This window comes from Hetaerina americana, unplaced genomic scaffold, assembly GCF_022747635.1.
Source record: "Hetaerina americana unplaced genomic scaffold, ioHetAmer1.1.p SCAF_14, whole genome shotgun sequence".
NCBI lineage: Eukaryota > Metazoa > Arthropoda > Insecta > Odonata > Calopterygidae > Hetaerina > Hetaerina americana.
The window spans coordinates 399,440-405,296 of NW_027286514.1; the positions used below are offsets into that span (position 1 = coordinate 399,440).

Consider the following 5,857-nt stretch of genomic DNA (forward strand, 5'->3'; position numbering starts at 1 on the left):
AATGAAAAGAATGAATGAACTCAATGAATTTTCGTAAGAAGGACATGTACGTAACATTTTTATTAAAAAGAAGATTTTCTCTGTAGCAGAAGTTCCAGCACACCGATTAGAATGCCCCTTTAACAGCTTCATCTTTGGAGAGGGTCCAAGGAACATCAGATGATCAATGGGGAATGCATGTGTGATGCATAGTGACGATATCATTTATAATATTGGATTTTATTATGAGAGTATTAAAAAATGCGAAACGGACATAATAGTGTTCGCATATATATATATATATATATATATATGTATTCATTTTTTTTATCCGAACGATTTCCGACAATAAGATTAAAGCATTATCGAATTCTCATGTGCTAATATATTACATATTTGTCATAGAATAGTTGGCCACATCTCTTATTGACCAAGGTGAGTGTGGTGGGTGAACAATAAAAGAGCCAAGATAAAGAATATTGAGAATTCAATCGGCAGGAAGAGTAGATATCCAAATTTTCATATTTACTCTGAACAGCCAGTGTTAAATATTTAATTTTGAGTAACATTCTTTTACAGATAAGCTCAATCTAGATGGACATTAATGCGATAGTCATTTGAATTAGGAATCTCAAGAGATTTTGCACCACGATCCTGCATCATATTGAAAGGAAACAGAAAAATAAAAAATATTCCATTGGCAAATACAAGCTTAACTTCTTCAGGTACGCTGGTGAAAGGGATAATAGAGATGACGGAGAAAGAATCACATTGCTTCAACTCTTTTTAAAATTGAGGGGAAGTCAAACATCCAATTCTTTTAAAATTAATTACGAAACAAAACTTTTCTTTTGGCCATATTCATGATAGATAAGATTACTAAGGAGAAGGTTAAGAAATAATTCATTCTTATTGTTAAATGTTATTATCTACGTAATAATACCCTGTCACCCACCGCAGCTGTGGCTCTCTGAATACCATGGAGAAAAAATAGAATAAACAATAGACAATTAAGGTAATAGTCATAAGTAGGATACGAGTTGCCCATCCCCCCTTTTTCCGGGGATGCACGGATTTCGGTAAAAATTGATACAGATGTCTTTGGATATATTTCGATTGATTTTCGTTGGGGAGGGGAGACTGAATGCCCTCCCATAAGTAGATGAAAAGGCCGTTTTAGACGGAGGAATATATTCAGAAAATGATCCAAACGATAAATTACTTACAAAAGCATTTTAGGGTAAAGATTACCTAATACGAACCAAATTCGAAAAAAAATTCTAATAACGAGGATTTATTTTAAAATACTGTTGGATACTTCTTGAATTGATCATTTTTATACATTTGCATAATTTAAGCGATCTTACGCATGAATGGTTTGGTTTGGAAGAAATTTGAAATGAAATTTGTCATCGGGTAGGAATGGTTTGTAAATGAACCAACGTTGAGAAGAAATGGAAAGAGCCATGAACAGTGAGGGCATATAAGGAAGATTAAGTCAAACTGGGTAGATTACACCACGCGGGAATAATGGTAGGGGATGTCAACATAAGAGAATAATGGGGAGAGGATGAAAGAGTAATGACACTGAAATAATGGAACTCAAAATAAAATAAAAGCCAAAAGAGCTAAGCGTTTGGTATAACAAAGTATATTGAAACTTTTTCGAAAAACGTACATTATTTTATAATGTACTTTTCTGAAAGCCCTAAATTATTTTAATTAATTCTCATAGTTAATATCAATCCTAATACATTGCACTGTTTGACCAGTGATTGATACTTGTTGTCCTTTTCCACTGAGGTCAATAGTGCGAAATAGCTCCCCAACGGACGTAATGAGGTAACAATTTATTGTTTCGTGTAATCCGTAGCTTGGAGTTAATCCATTGTGAAATTTCACGTAGGTTCCGTGTTATCAACAATATAAGCCGATGATTCATTATTGGTGCGTGTGTTCTAACATAATTGAATGGTAGTGGGCATATTTACAAACAAAATACATCGAATATTTTACACATGAAACGCGTATAAAATGAAATTTACAAGATAAAAAAGTGAATACAAAATCTTCTTAGTCTCCTCTTCACCCCATCCATGGAGGCCTCTGTGCGTATCGTCGGTGCGCCCCTCCTAAAATGACGTCATAACTACAGTTACTATCGAGTCATATTGCCAAATGATATCTTTTTGCACATGGAAGGTCACACATGAGTTTTCACATGAATCACTTTGAGGCCTAAAGGTTAGATATCTATATTTGAAATATATTTTGCACCAATTCATTCTTCATTTCATAGAATTTGACATATTTATGCATAACACATGATATTCTGTCGGAAATATTATTACGGAAATATTTCAAAATTATGATATTCTTCATCATAAACAATGAAAATAGAGAAAGCTCCCTGACAGTTGAAAACAAAGAAACGTGGAAAAAGTCAAATGGTGTATTTCCTTTATTCTGATAATTCCGATAAGCCTAGGCATAAAAAAACAACATAAATCAGAAAAATTCCCAGTGCTTCATTAGGATGTGAGAACATGAACGCACGCAATGTTTGTTGCCCTGCTTGCCCAGTGTCCATTATGGCGTTTGGAAATCATTTGACCAAACCAACATTTTTACATTTAGACGTAGAAGGAAGGAAGACATTTTCTTATTTTCTCTCTTTCTGAGAATCTGAATGTTTAATAAAATTAAATTGAAGAAGATCGAAATAATTAATATCTAAATTCCTCTTGATTTCAGAAAAATTCAGCCTCAATTAAAAAGTAAATGTCCAGTACTTTAAAATGGGGAAATATATTTCGTAAGAATACGTTAACGAGGTAACCATGCGTCTGAGCTCTAAAAAGTGGACTTAGCATAGTAAAATATATATTATACGATTATTTTTCAACCTAAACAAGACGTACCTGTATATGAATAAAATAATAGAAAAAGCTTTCCTTATATCAATATTAAATAAAAGATGCTAAAATATAATCAGGAAAATCCTGCATCTAGGGACGGCAAAATATTGTCTATATACTCACATACTGTAACGTGATTAAGCGAGTCCCTCGTTTCTTCTTTCCTCATTCGACGTATTGCTGGCTGACGACCATCGACCGCAATTGCATAATTACTACACCTATTCATGCTTCGCTGCTTTTGATAAGGTCCACTCTCAATTACACTGTGGTCTTGGTCCCTTATATCTTATACCGTAGACTTTGTTGCTCCATATATGGCAGACTGTAATTAAGGAAAAAGGAAAATACTAGAAATGTATTGAATATAAGCGGTTCCTTCGAACTAAACTCGCTCAAACGCAACAGCATTTTAATAACGATAGAACTTCGAACCCTAACAAAACGTGGCGGAAGAGAAACAATCGTTCCCTTAGAGCCAAACACACGAACGTAACAGGTATGAACAAAAAATTATGGTGATACCATTAATCTAAATCATAAACTATTTAAATCCCTAATGGTCCATGCTGGTGACCTTGAGTGCCAAAATCAAGTTATAAAAGATGGAAAATTTTTGAACTAAGACACATATTGTTGACACCAAAAAAAACTTTTGTATACTAGGACTTACTCATATTTTTAAGATATAAAAATAAGCGAATCTAAACTATTCCACGGAATTAATATGTGATTCATGTGTTACTTCTTAACAAGACAAACGAAATGCCAATTCAACGAGTGTACTTTCAATATAAGAAGAGACATATGAACAGCATGTTAGCAAAGGCTTTCGCAATGGAAACATACATAGCAAATTGTAAAAATTGAACTAGTTAACTGCAAAATTTATCATGAAATTAACGTTGGAAAAAGTATAACAAGAAAAAAATACTTACATTTGAAAGCGAGATGAAAGTGATGACTCCTATTTTCTTCTTTCTTCATAAGACGTCCAAGTTGGTCCATATTATCTTCGTCTGTAAGAGAACGGATTACTTCAAACAAAATATACACTTTGTGCAAGAGGTTCCAAAGATCAAAACTCCGTCAACCATTACGGAATTGGCTGCAAGACCAAATGTCGCAAGCCAATCCAAGTGATAGAGGAAGGAAAACCCATCATTCGGAGCCACAAACACAATAAATTTAATTCTAAACTCGGAAATATGCCTAACTTTAATCGAGATTCATTCCGACCCTAATGGTCCAAATCTAAACCTATCACTAGTGCTCTTCTTGACGCAGAAGCATTCTTGATTAGTTGGTATCCATGCTCCACATCAATGCGTCCTTTTATTTTCTTCTTTCTTCATGAGACCTCCAAGTTGGTCCATGTCTTCTTAGTCTGTAAGAGAACGGATTAGTTTATACAAAATATACACTTAGTGTCAGTGATTCCAAAGATCAAAACTCCATCAACCGTCACGGAATTGGCAGGACGACCAAATTTCGCAAACCAATCCACGCGATAGAGGATGAAGAACCGATTATTCGGATCGACAAAAACAATAAATTTAATTCTAAACGCGGAAATACGCCTAACCTTAATCGAGATTAATTCCGTCCCTAATGGGCCAAATCTAAATTTTACATTTCCCCGCCTATGTATTCGTGGTGTTTCTTGTCTTCTTTCTTCTTCGGATGTCTTGATACCTTTAAGAGAGCGGATTATGGCATACAAACATAAAAAGTAGCACATACAATAAGCAAAATAAACCGTTTCCTAATCATGGCTATTCTATACCCTAAAATACCATTTTTCATTGATCAATGTTTTTGTTACCATTGGGCATTTTGTTAACAGTGCACTGTTTTTTTTAAGGGTGAATTTTTTGTACCTTTATTGGTATACCTTTTTGACCCTTTATCCCACGGATCCGTGGATTTCTATATTAAAAGCACTTTGCTTTTTTAACATTGCTTAAATACTTTTCTTTACCGTTCATCTTTTTATTCCTTTTAGATGAAAGCAGTGTTATCACCGTTATACCTTAATTGGCCTTTCACTCATCAATTCCACAACAATGCATTGCAATGGAATGCATCTTTGCCATTCTTCTAAAATGGCAAGTCCGTTGCTCATAGGTACACATGCTAGCACAGAACGCATCCTGTTATGTGGCGTTTGAACTCCATTGGTTATTTCAATTAGTTTTTCTTGTGTCCTTTTTTTCTCATTAGAATCCATTTTTTTCGTCCTGCAACATATCAGGAAAAAATTTTTTAAGTTTATAGTTTTATTGATTTTACAGGTTTCTGATCCAATCAAAAATTGCAAAATACTATACAATGCTCATATCTTCTCCGTTTCGAAGTAGCATTCGATTATTTTCAGAGATTAATTTAAAATTTTACCATAAAAATAGGAGGTTAGCCGTTATATGTCCGAGTTGTAAATATCCACAAAGTGAGCACTTTTGAAGAGACCTTAAATAGTTAAGTTAGCAGTTTTGGCGATCGAAAAGAAAATGAAACTATCAGGTACGTTGCGTCTCCCAATCTGTTGCCCTATATCATACTATACAATTGTAAGTGACATGTAGATGATGTTTGATGGATGCCGTAAAAAACTGATATTCTTCATCTTAGATATGGATTGAGGGATCTTAATTGTATGGTAAATATGAGGTGCAATCTGAGTGCTTAATTTAAATTCATTGTGTAAAAATGTCAAATTGAGCCCAAAACTAGTAAAAGCTTTAGGGGAAAAAAACCCAAAACGTTCGTAGCGAAAAATTTTAGGAATAGGAGTAGTTCCCTCACGAATGCCCTCTGCGTGACGTATAACGAAAAAAAAAGGGTAGGCTTGATTGAACACTTAGGCTTGGCCCTCACTCACGGCCTCTCATGGATGAGACACTCATGCAAGTAAATAGGTGGACAGCCCAGCAAGTAATTGATATTATGAGAAGCCTTTC

The 5,857-nt window shown here is 34.4% G+C and overlaps 1 long non-coding RNA gene across 1 annotated transcript; it reads right to left on the reverse strand.

Annotated features, from left to right (window-relative positions):
• Positions 1-2,057: 2,057 nt before the first annotated feature.
• On the reverse strand, positions 2,058-3,906 carry LOC139686282 (uncharacterized). Its single transcript, XR_011700357.1, has 3 exons — positions 3,836-3,906; positions 3,021-3,222; positions 2,058-2,111 (listed from the first exon to the last, which is right to left on the reverse strand). It is a non-coding gene; the product is annotated as an uncharacterized lncRNA (long non-coding RNA).
• Positions 3,907-5,857: the final 1,951 nt, after the last annotated feature.